At 40.3% G+C, this 20192-nt stretch overlaps 1 protein-coding gene across 4 annotated transcripts in view; it reads left to right on the top strand.

Moving 5' to 3' along the window:
* The window catches only part of MON2 (MON2 homolog, regulator of endosome-to-Golgi trafficking), a 105828-nt gene that overhangs the window by 69026 nt on the left and 16610 nt on the right, over positions 1-20192 (top strand). The window lies entirely within an intron of this gene.

Genomic DNA, 20192 nt, shown 5'->3' with positions numbered 1-20192 from the left:
ATGAGGCTGTGGTGGCTGGAAACATGAAGCCTGGTATCACTCAGTTTGATGGTTTTAATGTTAACTATTTCTTACTTAGAACAATTAAAGTTGCCAAGGAATTTCTTACTTTTCTGGCTTCTTTGCCAGAAGACTCACACTTCTGTCCCACATCACATCAAAGACCAATGCCTGGTCATGAGGGGTAGGGCTGAGAGGCTCCATAAAAAATGGCAGCCAAAACGGGATTGCCACCAATTCAGAGAGAGCACAGAGAGCAGTCTGGTTTTGATCAACCTTTGTCATGAGAAAACATGGAAGGGGACAGGAATATTAAGTGCATAGTGCTGCTAGGATGTACATGTACAAAGAACTGGTTTCTGGAGCCCATCACAACTATTACTTGCAGATCTACTTACTGAACATCTGTTCGTGCCTCTGGGTTTGGCGAAGCATTATACGGTACTACCTTAGTACTAAAATGAGCTCCAGAGTCTACACAAAGTACTGCCCTAGAACAAATGAGGAAAGATAAATATTTATCTTAGAACTTAGACTTATTTAAATTAAATATTTTCTCTCAAAATACAAAATGAATAATGTCTGTAACAGCTGTATGGACTATACTGTTAAAATTTTAAGCAGTTTTGTGGCCATAGTCTCAAAGAAAATGCACTGAACTGATGGAGTAGCACGAGCCCCTCCCTCTTTATAGAGGGGGAAGCAAGTTTTTGAAGCACTAAACTTCAGTCTGATAGTAGTAGCTCTTTCTTGCAGTTTAATATCACTTTAACCAATTCAATTCAAACAACTAGGTCAAACTTGGAAATGGGTTAGGAATTGAAAAAAGTTTTGCCTTTTTTTTTTCCCTCTTACATATACACCTGTGAATGTAAAATCCACTCTCTCTAAAAGCTGAAGGCAGTGGCAACCAGAAACAATTAGTTCTGTACTCTTTGTTAACAAAATGTATTTCATGGATGTATTCAATACATTTAAAAGAGATCAATCTAAGAATTATTTTGAATGCCATTTTTCATGTTGTACTTTGAATCCAAAGAGAGATCTTCTCAAACTAATGAAGTGTTAAATTATCAAAAAATGTACTCATATGTTTTCAAATAAAATGTAACCATTTAGCATCTAACAAGCGATATAATCTTAGCTATGTAAAATGAATCCCCTAGTTTTAAAAAGTTACGAGACTTAGTGGGACTATATTTAATTGCAAACAAACATTTAAATTATTGCTAATGAAATAATAATCTTTTAGAGGACGTGAATGTAGGTGCAAAATCAAGCTTAAAATGTAGTTTCTTGTTTATTTAAGTAATTATTAAATAGAAGTTAGTTTTGACAGAAATAATTCCTCCTGTAATAAACTTAGGAGAGGCAGTATGGAATGCCTGCTTTGAGATGCACAAGTTAGATTTCTCTTCTGAGGTTTAGGTAACTAAAAATTTGAGGTCTACCACAAGATTAACTAACCTGGCTTTCATTTGTAGTCAGGGAAGACAAAATAGGCGGGCCTGGCAGTAGAGTTATTCCATCCTAAAAGGTTATCTAACTTGCTATGTGGAACTGATAGTTCTTGCTAACAGAGCATAGGACAACTTCCTTAGACTTAGGCATCTGGTGTTTCATGGTGTTTTTTTAGTTTACTTTAGACATCTCAAAATGGAGAAAATGAGAGAGCCACAGTAAAAGCAGTTGACTTTGCTGTTGCAATGTGTTGATGGTGCTACAGTTTTTTTGAGTTCCCCTAAGAGCATCTTCTTTGTGGCGTTTGTTTGTTTGTTTGCCTTTTGGGTTTTTACATATTTTTTGTAAGGGCTTGCTCTGAGGCTTGTCTGTTTTTTTCCCTGAGTGAAGATAATGTTAAAATACTTATCTGTTGTACTCTGTGTCTGCAAGGGACAACATGCTGTGACTTTCTTGTAGTCATAGCATTAGTCTGAATAATTACAGGAAGAGTTAAGAGACCTACAGTTACTGTTAGTGTACAAAGCTGAACTCCTTTTTAGCCTTAAATTCTCCCTTCTACTGATCCATCTTGGTTTTCCATTGGTTTCCCAATTTGGATGAGTACATGATGTTACTGGCTTCATAAACTCATTAAAGAGAACTAACCATTTCCATTACTGCTACAGTTTTGTACACTCATCAGATTATTTTTCTGATTGTTTTATATATTACATTTAACTGCTGCTTTTTTCCCAAGTGTTTCAGATCAGCAAGGTTACAGTTACTTGATACTGTCCACTTGGGTGCCTGAATTCTTATTTTCGGCATTTGAATTTCTCATCTCTTAGGAAAATGAAAAAATACTTGCCAGTAAACATGAGTTGTTTGAAAGACTTTACACATTTACACTCTTGGTAAAAAAAAAAAAAACTTGAATTACTGAAAGTAACTAGGGCTCTCATCCTCAAAATCTTGCAGAGCTTTGCATTATGGCATGAAGCAGCAAGGTGGGTGGTTCCAACAAACATCAGGGATTGAAAGCTTGCGAATTGGTGCCTGTATTCAGCTGCAGCCTTGCATATTTCCTTGCCTTTTACGTAATTTTTCATTGCTTTCCAGGATCTACTGTAACAGATCTTGGACTTTTTTTTTTTAGATAAATGCAAGTCAAAAAAGATGTGTAGGTCTTCTGATTTGCCATATAATAAACTGTGATGTAAAGCTGAGTTATCTGACAGTAGTTTGTACTGATGTCCAATTACAATTTTAAAAACAACTTCTGTTGAGACATGATAAATATTTCAATTATTTAACTTACCAAACTCCAAAAAGAAACAATATTTTACAGTTATCTCCCCTTTACTCATAATGAATTCATCCAAATGATGTGGTTTGAATTTACATTTTACTTTTGCCCAGAAGTGCTGATTTTCTTCAAATAGAAATTGCTAACTCCTTGTCTAAGAAACTTTCTAAATATTCTCATGATATTAGATGGATTTCAGTCTGTTATTTAATGAATATAAAAGATACCTTCATTCAGGAAAATAAGTCATTGGGATGTGAAATACTAATAGTCTTTTGTAAAAGTTGCTTTACATTATAGTTGAGGTGGCCTTAGAATAGAAGGGAGCACATTAAAAAAAAGGTAAAAATTAACTCGGAATTAAAAAAAAAACTTTAATATTCTAAGTTTGCAGGATTTTTTCCACTGCTAATATATTTTTGTAATATACTTTAAAATAAATCGGATTATTTAATAGTAAAAATAGTATGAAAATATCTAGCTTTTGCTATTTCTTTTTAATAAGCACTTAAATGTCCCAATTTTAAACTGTATTTATTTTTCAGAACTGAGTTTTCATGTATACACCAACTTAACTGAGTAGGAACAGAGCATACATTTCCTTAGTGCATCCATATTTGTAATGCTTTGCCTCTCCTTACCTGACCTCAAAAATTACAACGATTAAGTCTCAATGTCTCTGTGAAAAATACGGATTTACAGAGGAAAACAGGAATTGAGAGAAAGCGGCCTGGAGGAGATCAAACAGTCCCTTTCAGAACCAGAAGTAAAGGACTGAGTTATTGGATGTTTCTGTTTTATCAACTGTAGAATATTCTTTAATGTGCCACGCTCTATCAAAAACATATGAACTACAGGATCACCTCATCATACACAATCTCTTAGCATGTTTTCTCCAACAGAATATCACTGGTTTAAACGTGTTTTAAACAAATGATCAGTGATCTGATTGTGCCTGATGCTTCATGCATGTAGCAACTTTAAAAAGGGGGAACTACCTAATTGTAATGTATTTTATCTTTGTCTCTAAGGTGGCAATGTTTTGGCTCCTTTCCAGTGCGACTTTCTCAACTACAAATTTGTTGCAAGTTGTCATAAAAGGCGTTGCATTTCCTTCTTAACCCATGTTGTAGATAGATTTTTGCATTAGAAACTCCAAGACTATTGTCCATATTCCTATTTCCATATTCTGCACCACTGATGTTAATACAGCTTTTGTAAACATAATTAACACATTTAAATTTTTAAACTCTTTCAGTCTAATCCCTCTGGTGTGCTGGTAGCTGTTTTTTCAATAGATTTGTTCATACGTGTTGGTGGTGAAGGACAGATGGAACAGTAAGAACGTTAGAATTTATACCTTTAGTGAATCTGTAATGAGGTTCACAGTGGGTTTCTTTGAGGTCAGTTTCTGTGGGAAGATCGTCATGGAGTCTGTTTACATTTAGAAAGAAAAGAGCTTCCAAATTAAAAGTCCAGAGCCAAGGAACGTACTGTATCTACCCTGAAAGCCCGTGCCCGCTGTGCCTCTCGGACTGAGGAGCTGAAAATCCCCGCCCCAAAGCGGCCCGTGGGGTGACAGCCCGGTGGCACGTCTGCTGCCCCGCCGGCCGGTGCCGGTACGGCGCCGCTCCCGGACCTGGCCGAGTTCGGTGCTCACGCCCGCCCCGCCTGCGCCTTCCGTGGGCCCCGTTTGGGGAGCGAGAGATCCGGCCGTGCCCGGGGCCCGGGGAGAGCGCAGCGCCCCCGTCTGTGAGGAGCGGCCCCGCGCCGCCCGCGCCATCTTGGGCACTCGTCGGGGGCAGCGCTCCCCCTCCCTCCGCAAGATGGCGGCGGCCGGGTGAGTGACATGCCCGGTCACGTGGCGCGGATCGCCCCGCGCTCCCCCCCCCCGCGCCGCGCGGTCTCTATGGCTCAGCCGGACACACGGGCGGCGGCGGCGAGGGACGGGCGGGCGGACAGAGCCGCGGCGCCCGCACGGCACCTCCTTTGTCTGCGGCCTCGGCAAGGCGAGCGCTTTCCCCTCCCTCGGCTTCCTCCTTCCCGCCGGCAGAGGCGACGGGGGCTTCCCGCTGGGGCGACCGGGGCGGGGGTCCTTCCGCGGGCCCTTCGCCCCAGCCGGCGACACGGCGCGTCCTCGGGCGAGCGGCGCTGGGTCCGGGTCCGGGTCCGGAGCGCCCCGGCCCGTCGCCGCCTCTCCGGGGAGCGGGCGGGCAGGCCCGGCGGGGGTGGCGGGAGGTCAGGGCGGGCTGGCGGCCGCCTCTCCGCCCCGCACCCCGTTCCTCGGCGGGCAGGTCCCGTGCCGCCGCCGTTCCCGCGGGGGGGCGAGGAGGGCGGCTGGAGTGGGGGGGGTTATCTTTCGGCTGTGTTTCTTCCCCCACTTCTGCCCCCCCCGACTCTTCGCCTTTCTTCCTTCCCTCCTTGCTTCCCCTCCCGCCCCATCTGTTTCAGGCTTGCGGAACTGTGGCTGTTTGAAATTAAACGTGATCTCTACTGTACCAGCTGGGGTCTGTAATGTATCTGATAAATGAAGCTCTTCCCGTCGGTTTCAGGTCATGCAAGGAAAAGGGCAAATCTGGGGAGGGAGTTGGGCGGGGTTTCCCTTTGCTTTTCACAGTCAGGCGAGAGGAGTCTGGTTGATGTCTGCAGCAGATAAAGGAGACGAGGATCATCAAAAGACCTCAGAACCCTTTTATCTTTCTTCTGTTTTTCCTTCTAATTTCATTTGTCGCTGCTGTGTTGTCTGCCTGCTTGTTTCCCCCTTCAGAAGGGGTCGGGAGCACCAGAGCCCTGGCTGAGGTAGTAGTTTGTGCTGTTGGTCGGGTTGTGACATTGCCCGCTGTGGAGATAACTGCGCAAGCTACTGCCTTGCTAGTGCTGGTGATGATCAGCTGCAGATGAAGACAATGGCAATGGGAATCCCCTTTGTATTCCCGGGATTGCATGCTGCTGAGGTGGCAACAATTCCTTCTCCTCCTAATTCTGCAGGAGGAATCTAGCCTTGGCCACCGAGACAAGTAGTGGGGTTCGACCCCATCAGTAGGATGCTCCTTCTTTCGCAGAGCTGGATGAAAAATCACTAGTTTCATGCTGTTTGGAGGGTACCTGAATTTGGGCTGAAGAGCAAGTGCCTGCATTTCTTCTCATGCTTAGACCTTATTATTCACCTGGCGTCCTTGAAAGAGGTGGATTTTCTATTTTGTGAAGATGGAAATCAGTGACAGACTTGTGTTTTGTGTGTTCTGAATATGCAAAACTTGTATGTGTGATATTAAGTGCTTTTGTCTGAATGGTAAAAAATCTTGAGTATTTCTCTAACAAAAGCAAAAATATGTAATTACCACTTTATATAGATAAGAGTCTTTTTACAGTATAGTTGACCAATTGTACTGCTTGCTGCTCACAATTTTAGGTGAACTTCTGAGATACCTTTACTGTATATTTTAACTTACTGTGGAAAGCAGTCATGAATTTGCTGTTGTGAATTAATTAAAAATGCTGGTATATTTATAGTGATGGCTCAGGGTATCTTTTTGATACAAATTTTAGTGTGTTGATTGCTTATTACAATGGCTTAAACTTGTAATATATTAAAACCTTTATAATAAATGTGCATAAGTGTCTCATGTTTTTAAAAACAAATTAATTTTTCAGTCAGAATTTTTATAAGACCTAACTATGAGTCTGTTAAATTTGTAGTGAAAATTAAAGCTAGCTAAACACAGCTATTTATATGGTTATATATGAAATTAAGTTGATGCCTTTTTAGTGCTTCTGGTTCACAGTTCGAATGTATTTATAAGATTGAGAAGAAACTTACAGATACTTAACTCATCCTCTCTTTTTGAATTGTTTGAACTCATTATGTGTTTAGAAGACATGCAAAGGTTGCACTTGCACCTCTGCTGAATGTAAAGTGTCTTGCAGAACACAGAGAAAAAGTTTAATCTGATGATACTTCATTTTTACCCTGTATACTGCATTATTCTGGTAATTCAACCTTTGTCATGAACTAAACTTTTCAAAAGCTAGGTATTCTCATGCTCACTAACAAACCAACACATTAAGTGTTACTAATAGCTTTTCTCTGAAGTAAAGTAGCAGTCCTAGCTGTTGACTATTTCCAAATTCAAAACACCCTTGGGTTTTTCCCCTAACTTCATTGAAGGGTCAGAAAGGATGCTGTAGCTGCCTGCATTTCACATCCTAACAAACAGGACAGACCAAGCAGAGCTTGCTTGATCTGGAAGTTAGGATGGTATTTTCACCGTCTACCTTTAGGCATCCTATTTTAACTGGCTAATCTACCAGTCCTTTTCTCTTCCATGGGAAAGGCAGAGAAATATCCCTGATACAACCCATGCTGACAAGTGCCTTAAGTGTTATTTGATCTGAATTAGCCTTTCACAGAGTTTGTCTCTGTATGTTGATTGTAAAGGAGGTGAAGGTGCTTCAGCTAATCTAAGTGCCTGTAGGTGGATTGTGTGAAATTGTCCTCCCTGTTGCTTTGCCTTATGCTCAGGCAACTTGGGTAGGACGGATCTTGGCTCCCGTTGTAGCTTTTTGGGTTTGAGGGAAAGAATCAATGAAAGAAAATATACTTGACCATGCTGCCATTAAGCACTTAGTTGTTTTATCTGTTTTGTAAACTATCTCCCTTAAACTTCACTTGCCACCTGAACAGTAGCGTTTTGTACTGTGGGTGACTTCAGGACAATGTTAAGAACCTGTACTAAAATGTGATAATGCTATTGAAATAATGCATGCAGTGGACTACTGAGATGCTGTGTAATGCATGAGGGGGTTTGTCCCCACGGCCACATGGGTCTTGCTTGTGTAATACTCAGTAGGTTTTAGGTAAGTACATGTGAATTGTTTCTTTGAGGAGTTGCATACAAGATGCTTAGCTTTGCTTTAGGGCTATCCATGCATTTCTTGGTTCAGAACACTACTCGATCTAACATGCAAAATACAGAAGTTAATCCAGTCAGATTTCATCCTTAGCTTTGTCCCAGCCTCAGCCACTATTTAACTGTCCACCTTCCCTAGTGTACTTGTAGGAGGAAGGTTGCAACATAAAGCTTTGAGGCAGAAAGATTAATTCTTGGTGGAATGGAGAGCCTTACCTTAGAGATGTTGTAAAAGTCAAGGCTCTGAAAATACTGTGAAAACCTGAAATGGCAGGAGTAGCTAATATATTGTAAATTTAGTAATTGTTTATTGTGATTTGATGAATTCATTTGGAGAGAAAAATTTCATCATGCCAATTAAAAAGCAGTACTGCTGGCACATTAATGTAATGGCATCGTCTTTTTCTGAGATTTTTTTCCCCTTTATTCTTCAGAGATACCACTCAGTCAAACTTTTGGTGTGAATTTTTAATAGAAACATTAAAATAGGCACATAGCTGAGTTGATGGAATTTCTCTGCAAAGTTATTCAGTTTATAGTGTCCCTATTGTGTATTGTTTGCTGTGCTGGGTGAGAAAGTACTGCAAGAAATGTTCGCCTGTAGCTTTTCTGAGCACGTCTTTTGACTCATGGAATAACAAAAATGCAGAGATTCACAGCATAGTCGATTAAGCTTTGGATGCTCTTATTCCCTGGTTTGATGTCTTTTTGTGCTATTGTCTTACCTATTTTGTGAAGAGCAGTCACCAGCTGCTCACCCCTCCAGCTACTGTCTGTCAATTCTGCTTCTAAAGATACTGGCATGCATCAACCTAAAATCTTAGATCCAAGATAGTTGCTTCCCTGCAGGGTGCAGTTGCCCTCTCTGTCACCAAGGAGAGTGCTGTGTTCCCATGCTGGTAAAATTGATATTCGAGAACTTGTCTTCACTGGGGGCTGGCTTGGGCCTTTTACTTTTTTAGGTCCTGGACCATGCACATAATAATGACTGAAACCTCCTGCTTTACACTGGGCAGCAGCTTGAGATAGTAAGAGGAAATGCCAGTTTTTAGAGAATTACACCTCTAAATACATAAGCACATAGTTAAAATGCTTCAGTGCCTTAGATAAAATATGTGTGGCTTTTCATTTGATACTTCCCCATAAGAATGAGTAGTACATTAACATAGGGAAGTGTTTACTTTAGTAATTACAAATGAAAGTGGACCACATCCTTTATGTTTAAACAATTTATGTGCATCTTCCACTATCCTGTGCCTAAGTGTTACTCAGTGAAATCAGAGAAATTAGTTAGAGAACATTGCTTCTGGAGCAGGTTTTATATCTGTTATATATATACATGTACATACATACATACATATAGACAGATATATACACACGTGGTATATGCCTCTAGAGAGATTCTGCAGCAGAAATGGAAGTGTCACTCAAGTGTGAATGTTTGGGAAACTGGTGTTATATATGCATTACATTTCTCTAGAATATCTTGAGTATTAGTCTTATAATTAATTTTTGGGTCAATTTTTACAAAAGTATACATTAATTTATAAGAAAGTAGTCAACCTTTTCATCTGTGAAGAGTCTTTTAGCCTCTCAGCTACATTAATATATAGGCTTTGTGAACTTCTGTCCAAAATGAACACATGTCCCACCACTGAAGGTGTTAGACATGAAGAGAAATACAACAGCAAAAGTTACCTGCACTGGGCATTTACTGGAATCCCTGAAGTGAAAGGCTTGCATTTAATGGAAAGGAGCAGGAGTGTTTCCTTGGACAGGGAAATTGCTACATCACAGTGAAAGCTGCCATGTTTGCTGTGAGAAGCAAGCCAGAAGACTGCAAGTGAACTTCTATTTCTTTTCCTTGTCCAAGACTTAACGAGCAGAAAAGGCTCTCTTACCTGGGCTTAGTCTCTCCTACCAAATTTGGTTATTTCTGCTGTTATTCTGTTTCCTTTGTACCTGAAGTTCTTGCTCTTGCTTTACTAGTTTGTCTAGCCTGCTTGTCTCTGCAACCCAAGCAAAACTGCCTGTATTTTCTCAGGTGATAGCATTTGAAATTTGCTTGCTTGTTTTAGGCTTCTGGTGAAGGTTTGCAGTGGGTGCAACAAAGAACTGGGTTGATGCATGAGATTAACTACATCCAGAACTTAGTGATGCCAGTGTGTCAGTACACACATGGAAAAGAAGTCTAGTCTTGCAGATTCTTTCAGAAGTGCTGGAAGTCTCTTATTCTTGGCCAGCTAAGAAAATAGCATCCATGACACCTAGTTATCACATCCCTTCCTGGTCCCTCATTATTTTATCCCTATTTTCTACCGTCTCCACAGTAACGTCATCTCTTTTCAGCCACTTGAAAGAAGGTTGGTGTTTTAAAGGAAAATTATGTACTTCTGACTTCACTGAAAATAGGTTTAAACATCTTGTTAAATTAGTGTGATATAGCCAAAGACTCCTTTCATACGAGGATAACTTGGGAGTATGCCTTATCCCATTCTGAAGGATGCTTTGCTATCCATTTCACCCTTTGCAAGAAGAGAGGATTTTGTCTTAAAATTAACCAGCCTTGTCCCACAAAAATGAGAAGGAATTGGTATGAAAATGCTGGCATTGAATGAGACAAGGTCCTATTTATCCTGTCTTCTCTGTGGAGGTTTATGTGTATTGGAAGAGGGGATAGTTTTGCTGTTGGTTAACTTTTGAAGTGCCGCATTAGGAGGAACTCTCCAAGTGATATCCCAGCAACCTCGTATTACCTGAGGTGTATGTTCCTAGAAATAACATTACTGTGGTGCCAAGGCTTTTGACCAGGAAGGCAAGAGCATCTGTTGTGTGCCACCTGCAAAGAAAAATAGTAGGTGTGAAGACAAGTAAGAAAAAAAAAGGCAACAGATTTTCAGCTGCTTTGAAATCTACTTTTTTTAAAAATATGGTTTCTAGTTTATCTGGTAAAAATCAGTGTGGTTTGTGTGTGTTGTTTTTGCTGAGGTGTTGTGTTTCAGACTGAAGCTTAGTTTTCAGTCTAAAAAGACACCCCCAGAGTTTCTGCACCATGCTCTTAAAAGAGAGGTTGGTCCAATTAAGTTTCCAGAATTAAGCTTCTGCAAGATTAAAATAAACCTAAAATTACTAAGTTTTAATTACTACAAGCTTTGCTCATGATAGTGAATTACATTTCATTATTTGAAATATGAAGTGATGCCTTTTTTCCTTAGGTAGGTGTAAGTGGAAGCTGTATCAGTCTTGTCCAGAAAAATGATACCAAATATGCATTGTGGTTTTGTATATTGTGTGGAGGTTTAGGTTGGGTATTAGGAAAAGGTTTGTCACCCAGGGAGGTGGTCACAGCACCAGCCTGACAGAGTTCAAGAAGCATTCAGACAAGGCTCTCAGGTACCTGGTGTGATTCTTGGGGTGTCCTGTGCAGGCCCAGGAGTTGGGCTCAGTGATCCTAATAGGCTCCTTCCAAGTCAGGATATTATGTGATTCTATGAGCCTTGCTGCACCCAGTTCTGGTCAGCTGGTGGAGTAGACAATTAATTTAGAATGGCTAAATCTGATGTCTGAAATGCTACTGGGATGATGATGAAAAAACCTACTGCATGATGTTCTCTCTACAGTTCTCAGGCTAAGTAGAAAATAAATCACTTCCTTACCGCCATTTACCTACCTGCTTACTTCATAAGGAGTCAGTATCTACACAGAGAGTGGGCTCTACAGAATATGTGGTATCTGTGCTTTCTGAGGTCTTCTTTCCCAAGGTGATAATTGTAAGTGCTATCAGGATGCACACATGCGTTGTCACAGTCCAGATTTATCTTGTGCTGCTCTCTATTACATAATCCTGTCTGATTTACGCAGTGATTTCAGTCATACTGAAATTTGGCAGCCTAGAGATACAGTATGGTGGTGAAATAGTAATCATTTGAGCTAGGCTCATTGCTGGTGCCATCAGTATCATGGTGGCCTTTCATCTTGCAAAACCTGCATATGGACCCAAGAAATGCTTCTGTCATCAAGGATGCAGTAGGTTACTCTTGTATAATCTCATGTAGGCTTGGCTAGAATGCCTAGAGGAAGGTAGGTCTGAACTGGTATCAAATGAGAGCTAGCAGTGGTATACACATTAAGTTTATAGGTGTGCCAGTCTTCCAGCTAAGATACCATTATTTTCCAGGTCCCTCACATTTCTTCCCTCTATTGTGACTGACTTTTCGACTACTCCCCAGCCTCATGAATGTCTTTCTTCTTTCCAGCACCTGAAAGATTGCTTTCTCATCATGTTAGTCCCTGATGTCATACATGATCTGTCATGCATCGTGTGCCCAGCTGCTGCCTTTGCTACATTACTACATGTTATAGGCTAGAGTAGAAAAGAAAATAGGGAAGGGGGGCAGAGGAAGCAAGTGCTTAAGTTTACCAATCCTTTTTAAGAGTTGAAAAGTAAAAATAATCTAATAACACAAGTGCAGGGCTTAAAGAAAGTAGATAAATAGTAGTGATGCTAATCAAAGCACAAAATTATCAGTGCCAAGTCTAGTGGGAGCAGAGGTGCTTAAATATTTATGCAATAAGTTCTCCCCTTCCTTTCCCAGTCTTGTACTATCTATGGCCCTGCCGTTGTAGCAGCATGATGGTCGAGTTCTCAGGATAGCTCATGGCTCCTGACAACCTCCAGCAGCCACTACATGAGCTGCAGCTACCTGAAGCTGAATGTGGAGGTGCTGCATGAGCAGTTCAGGTGCCATTAGGACCTTTGGGTCAGAAAGCCTTAATGCAGGTGGTTCAGCTGGTCATGATATTCATGTGTAATGCTGCCCAGATGGCTATGGTCAGCTCATGCCAGGGATGGACTTGGCACTTGCCCAGAAAATCCTTTATGGTAATTCTGAGGTCTTTGTGGTACCCCCTACAGCTTCCTATTGACTGGAGTAGCAGGAAGGGTTGCAGGCAGCTGTGGAGCAGCACGTCCCATCGTCAACACCCAGCAGAGACTGAACCACTGGAACTGAGCTGTGCACAGGGCTGCTTCCCAAGGCCTGTCTACTCTGGCAGTCTTAGTCTGGCTCAGCTTACTCAAGGCTAAAATTTGCAGTTCTGTATATGTATGCCAGTATTGTTCATTCTAGTTACCAATGCTCAGGAAGGCAAAATACCATCCATAATGACAGCTGCAGATGATGGAGTGATTGATGGGACAGTACACGTGGAGCATTTACTGTTACAAAGCAATCCAAATTGTTTCTTTAGTCACAGTCCAACATATTTAACACTGTCAACCATGAAGTAGCATATACACTAGCAAAAAAAGTAGGCTACATTTGCAGGATGTGTTGTATACAGACCGAAAAGTAGTTTAAGGTAACAGATGGCACCTCTTGGTCTGTTATATAAAATTATTTGTAAACGTCAGGAAAAAGATAAAAATAGAATTAATTCAGTAAAAAATTCCTGCAGGTTTAAAGAACATATTGAGATTATATCTGATGGATAATAGGAGTGTTTGACAGGAAAATTATTGCAGTGGATCCAATGTTTCAAAATTAAGCTAAATGGTAGAAGAGGAGGGCTTCCCCTCTCTTCATCTCCTTTGGAATTCGTTGATTGGGTGAAAAGATATGGAGCTTTTACCTTCAAAGTCAACACCAGTGTGGATCACCACACTTCAGGGTTCAATCATGATACATGAAATCCCAAAGTTCTCAGACTAAGCCAAGGTAGCAAGGACTGAGGTGATTCTACCACCTTTACTGACTGAGCTAATCCCAGCCATTATTTAAAATATCAAAGACTTCACTCCTTTTGCCCCTTGTTTCTCTTTCTTTCTTTTCTAGTCTTCTGATCTTCCTTTATGCTAATAAAATTTCATTTAATTAGCCAAAAACTTCGTTCTGCAACCTTGGATGAGGTACAAAGCAGTGTCAGATGTTACAATAGTTTTGGTAGAGCTTTAAGTGACTGAAAGATGACACCTTTTCATTAATAGTGGCTGGTATGGGAGAGCCTTGTAAGACCAAATGGCACTGTCTTACTTGTTTAGTATTCAGGTTTTTTTCCTCCCTCTCTCTTGTTATGTTTATACATCTCTTTTGGCTTCATGCTGTGAATCTCTAATCTATTTCAATTTGGTTTCCCATCCCTAAAAATACCATGAACACTATTACAAACATTTTGGTTTGTCAAGACTGTGAAAACAGGAGTGTTATTTCTGTTCTATATTTTGTATATCTAACATAATGGGAAAGGGATACAATTGAAGATTTAGGTTACCCTTCAAATACTTTAACTGGGTAGGACTAGTACTGCCTCCCCCACATTCTTTATAAAGTGCTTGCATATTTCTACTATGGTTGTCTGCAATTGAAGTAAGCAGGATGAAAGTGCTGAGTGCATAACTTTGACATTTCATACAGTGCAAGGCAGCATCGTGTTAACTCCTTTGCACTGATTTTGGCACTATACAAGGACCAAGGCAGTCACCACTGGGACTATATCTCATTAAGCAAAGATTTAGGAAAGGGGCTGGCATAGTCCTTTTGAAGCAGACTTACATAAAACGGTGTCACTGTACAGAAAGAAAGCTATTAAGCTGAACAAAGTGATCTTCCCGGTATGCAACACTTGATTATTGTATATTGATAAACTGATCATCTTAATTCAGAAAGAAAATGGGTCTATTGGAGAGAATTCAAAAAATTAAGTGTTTGGGGCAAACTGTCAAGATACATGCAATATATGTAGTTAGCAGATCAAATAACAGGATGGAAGGTAATATAGCACTTACATATACCAAAGACTGTGGGTAGCTTTTAATAATATATAGAGTAACAGAAGATGCAGCTATATCTTATGCCATTAATTTCTACAGTTTGAGTTGCAGGAGTGATTAAACGTTTGAACAATTGACGGGGAAAAGTGGTGGGATTGAAGCATGCTATAGCTCTTAACAACTGTGTCTTTAATCAACGCTTACTGACCCATATTTAATGTTTGACATTTGAGAAAGTTATATGGTTGTTGAATGGAGCAAGTGACAACAGTGGTACTGCTAGGCCAAAACATTACCTGGGACTGTCTGCAGTATTAGACTCCATGGCTACTTAATGGATAAGCTTCTGCAATGATTTCAAAGTCTGATCTTTAAAACAGTTAGCTTCTTCTACCCAGCAGTCTGAGCCCAGGACTTCTCTGTTTTAGTAGATGGTATCCTGCCATCCTTACTGTACTTAAAGTCCTCAGCTCCATTGAGTCCAAAAGAGACAATGACTATGGTAATGGTTCTTCTCTTCTTCCTGTAGTATAAAAATCTTCAGAATGCCTATGGCTATTAATTGAATATTCAAAGTCAGTGATTTCCTTTCACTTTTCCTCCTGGGGGGGTTGAAGAGGTGGGAGGTTAGATGTGGAGTGTGAACAGACTCAGGAAGTGTTATGGTGTCACCTGAAAGGAAAAGAGCTAATCAGAAAATCTCTAAAAATCACAGTCTGCATTGCAGAATTGACTGTAGGCAGAAACTTCTTCGTGTTGATTTTGTTTGTTTGTTTGGTTTTGTTGTTATTTGGTTGTTTGTTTTTTGGGGGAAGGGTCTTTAGCAATCAGTGGCAAATACTTAGTAAATACTTGCTGGTGTTACAATTTAAAAATGCTGCTTATAAATCGAGAATTTCTATGCTATGAGATAAAGCTTGTCAGTGATACTGTGTTGGCAAGCAGGTTACAATTATTTTAGTGTCTTGGTGTGGCTGTAACAGAATGCTTCCTTTGCCTTCACTGAAGCTTCTCTTCCTTTCCTATCATCATTGGCTCTGGTTGTGAATAGACATTGCTTCTCTTGGGGTGCTTATTCAAGTACAGCTGCAAAAGACCCTCCTCAAACAAACTCAAGTTCTCTGCTTGAGGAATGTTAGTTTTCTCAAACACTTCCCTTTTCTTTGGTCTCATCTTAATTCAAGCAGGTTTTGTTTTCCATATTATTAAATATGGATCTTCATTTAGTAGTGGATCTTCTACTTACATCTTTTTTGGCTATAGAAGGCAACTGGGGAATTGATGGATCCACTGCTGGTATGGTCAGTGTTCCTTTGAAGTAATACAGGTCCTATGCTCTATTTATGGAAGCATCTGAGCAATTGTTGCAGCAAGAAACTATCACTTAACATGGCCCACTAATCAATCTACATTATGGTCTCCTTTTCAATAAAAAAAAAATCAGAAAAGCTGTGATAAAAGCTAATTTCCTTAGATTCCTCCTTCTTTTATACAGAAATGATACATTTAATTTTAAGTGTCTGTGTTTGTGCCAACAGATTTTTCTCTTAAGCTAGTGCTGAGAAATTGCTCTTCCTCTCCAAGGACACTACTATGTGTTCTGCTACAGGATAACCAGCTAAACCTAATCTTAGCCTTTTTCCACACTTGAAAGGTGCCGTTTACAGAATTTTTCAGGAAACATAGACTGAGATTTTTTTTTCAGCTGCCCAAAGTGAACTTGGGGAAGCAGCGAGAGAACAGGGACTCAAACACAGTGCTACAGAGATGGGTCTGGTGATTTGGAAGTAGTCTGAAACTATGCCAAAAATAACTAACCTTTTCTGTGAAATCTGGATGTACTCATATGAGGAATCTGCAGCCACCTGCAGTGGTATTGTCACCTAAACCACAGACTGGCACATTCACTGCATTGTTAGGTGGTATTCCGAAACCTGATACTGAACCTGATCCAGAATATAATTTCCTGTTTGTAGTTCAGGTATGTTACTGTGTAATACAACTTATTCAGCTGCCTTTGTAATTCTAGTAAGAGTCTGCAAAGCTCAGCTTGTCTTAAAAGCGACAGGACAAAGGTGAAGGAGCAAACAATCTTCTCTATCTCACTGTCATGCTGAGGTTATCAGAAATGCCTGTTTGTGGTATCTACAAAAGAAAAGAAGGAACTGCTTGAAAAGCAACACATGTATTTATATTTTCTCTTCACTCACCTCCCTCTTTTTACCTACTCTAACCTGAATTTGGCAAGCTACAGGATGGGTGAATTATTGTATTTATGTCAATACTTGCAAATGGTGGAAAGAAACTGGAGTTCTTACACTCTTTGGCTTGATAGTGACTGCTGCTTCACATAACATGCTTTTTTATCAAGAAGTATGTAAATAAGCAAGTCCTTAAGAGCTGCACAAATTTAAGATTAAAGTATGATCATTTTCTCCAGCAATAATTGCACTTCTTTATTGAGTTTCATTTTGTCTGGTATTTTCTTTTTGCATTTAAAAATAAACTTCCATTCTCCCTCAAGTGATTTAGCAGTTTGGAAAAGAGGACAGATCTTTACATACACGTGGAAAATAATTTTCTTAAAATGAATACATCTATTGAGGCACTTTTTCACACCTTTGCCTGACAGACCTTATTTTCCTTTTTTAAAAAATTATTTTGACCATTCCCATGTGGCCATTTTCATTAGCTTTTCCCAAAAATACACTGTACTAGAGAGAATCCTAGGTCTGTGACTGAAATCAAACAAGTTTCAAACATAAACTAATGACGTAATTTGTCTTGCATAAAATTTATTTGGTTTATTTTTGTTGGAACCTTACCATGTAAAGAACATAAAATGTATCTGCTGATTCAATGTTCTTATAATTTATCCCCTTTCTCCTTTTCTGAATTTGTTTACTTCTTCCTATCAGAAGACTTCACATCCTCATGATGTTTTGTTTATTTATGGTGACTTCTTTTGTTGAGTCCATGCAGTGCTACAGGCTGGGGGCAGAGTGGCTGGAAAGCTGCTCAGTGGACAAGGATCTTGGGGTGCTAGTCAACAGCACCTGAACATGAACCAGCATGTTCACCAACAGCATCACCAGCAATGGAGCTGGTGAAGGGGCTGGAGCACAAGTTGCAGATGAGGGGGCTGGAGTTTAGCCTGGAGAAAAGGAGGCTCAGGGGTGACCTTATCACTCTCTACAACTGCCTGACAGGAGCCAGGTGGGATTGGCCTCTTCTCACAGGCAACAAGTGACAGGAAGAGAGGACAGAGCCTCAAGCTGTGTCAGGGGAGGTTCAAGTTGGACTTTGGGAAAAATTTCTTCATGGAAAGGGTTGTTAAGCATTGGAACAGACTGCCCAGGGAAATGACTGAGTCACCATACCTGGAAAAGTTCAAGAAATGGCTGGACATGGCACTTAGTGCTATGGTTTAGTTGACAGGGTGGTGATCTGTCAAAGGTTGGACTTGATAATGTTATAGGTCTCTTCCAACCTAGATAATTTTGTGATTTTTTATCAACATGGTAATGAGTCTATAGTGACTAGACTTCTACTCTTTTATGTTTCAAATAATGCCAGTAAAAATCTCATTTTCCCTACACCAACCCCCAATTGTTAATGACTACATAGAGAGGTGTGTTGTAGGAATGGGTTCTAAAAGAATCCCCATGTCTCTTGAAACAGAAGGGTAAGATAAATCCATAGCCACATGCTTCTTTGTTGTTCTTTCTTATTCAAAAGCTTGTTCTGCTTTATAATGTAATTTCACTTGCTTTTTTTACCAATTGCTTTGCTATGGCTGAACACTTTTAACCTGACTTTTTAAGAAAATAAGGTTTATGTGATTTTGCTAATATCTGTTAGTCTTTCCTTATGGACCTTGAATTCATTGGCCTATTTCATCCAGTTTTGACCAACAGGAAGAAAAACTAGAAATGTTAAGTTTCTGAAAGAATTATGCCTTTATCTGAACAACTTCGTAAGGAAGAGAGCCTGCTAGTGGAGGCTGTTAGAGCTCAGTCTCATCAGTTATATTAAAATCCACATGAGGAAATCATCCTATAGGTCCAACTCCAGGGTAAATGGCAGTGTAAGAAAAACACAGGAAATTCTAGAACTTTGCTAAACTAGTGGCATACACACGTGAATCATTCTTGGTCCCGGTTTTAAAGGACTACTGATCATCCCCACCTAAGTATCTACAGAAAGTGTGCACGTGATCAACATATATTCAAACAGTCTCTTTTAAAAATGAAAATTCTGATGTTGGGAGAAAAGAGAATGTATTGAGAACAAGACTCTTTCATGGTGGTTCTTTTATGAAGTGCAATTTTTAAGAACATAGGGTAATTACTTTGAAGTTATGACTTTGTGAATTTTATTCTTTTAAGTAATTTCTTGAGAGCCTGCTTATCTACCTGTGCCCATCAGTGCAGATGACAGAAGGTGACACGACACCAGCCACAAGAAATTACTATGAATGCAATGATGGTAGCAATAGTACCAGTACAGATGAAACGTGTTTCTACTAAAGGCTGAAATTTAAATTAAATAACTCTGTATTTACCATTGATGATAATGAGCAATTTAGTTCCTTTCCATAGGAAGGTAGCTGAAAGCAGGAAATACAGTATTCAGCATTTTTCTGTTAGACAAATACATCCCATTTCCTTCTTCTCATTTACAAGACTGTAGATCTACAAGACTGTTTTTATGCATAACTCACACATATATTCTGTACCACTTTTACACCTGTCAGTAATAGCTGTAATCCAATAGATAGTTATTTGAATATGAGGTGAAGTCAGCACCTTTAGCCTAAAGTTAAGCAAGGCTGATCATACATCTTTGATCTCACAAACTCTCACTTTGCTAATCCCCAGCCAGTTGTGTACTGCAGTGTCATGCATTTGCACAGAAGCAACTGATGATTTATAGTCTCTCTAGCAAAACTCCTGGTGACCCCTCCTCTCATAGGACTATGGATGGCAACAAAGTTGCCAGTGTGGGAGCAAAATGGAGCTTTACAAAGGACTTTTCTTATGGTCCTGGAGCTTTAAAATTCTACTTAGAGGCTTTCTCTTACATCTGCATTTACAAGCAATATGCTGTACTAATAATTAACAGCTTTTTTTTGAAGACAAAATCAGAATGGAAGTTTCTGGGCCTGATCCTTTCTCCGGGAGATCTCAAGTAATGTTAAAACTTGTGCAAAGATAAAAAAACAACCCCCTATGCCACTGCTATCCTAATTCAGTTCCACAAGCTTCTTTCCAGCAATTTTCTTAGCATGGAAGCAAATATGAGCACAATGTTCACTTCAGCTGCCAGAGTTAGCTTTAGTCCTTCGTACGCAGAGCCGCGTAACCCCAGCCTGCTGTCCCAGGCAGATTTGTTTTGGGTTTCTGTGGCTCCTCTGCTGCCAGTGCTCTGCCTGCTGTGGTGGTGGCTGGTGTCCCACAGTGGCATTTGCCTGTGCCTGTGCCCCTGCAGCATTGGGTGGACTCACACCAGGCTCGTGTGCCCACAGGGGAGGGTGTCACCAAGCGCGCACGCCGCTTCCTCGCTCCAAAGGCTTCCTCGTGCCTGTGGTCCTCCACACGACACTGCATGCAGTGCGGTGCTTTTAGCTCATGATTTTAATTCTCACGTGTAGGTTATGCAGTTCTGTGGGCAGAATACTTTGCTGTAAGATGTGCGGGAGGATTGCAGAGAGGTGCCCCTGCAACCTGTTCTGTTTATGCTGTGCACTCCTTAGACAGAACCA

The sequence above is a fragment of the Vidua macroura genome, chromosome 5 (genome assembly GCF_024509145.1).
Source record: "Vidua macroura isolate BioBank_ID:100142 chromosome 5, ASM2450914v1, whole genome shotgun sequence".
Lineage (NCBI taxonomy): Eukaryota > Metazoa > Chordata > Aves > Passeriformes > Viduidae > Vidua > Vidua macroura.
This window is presented reverse-complemented; position numbering and strand designations above follow the sequence as displayed.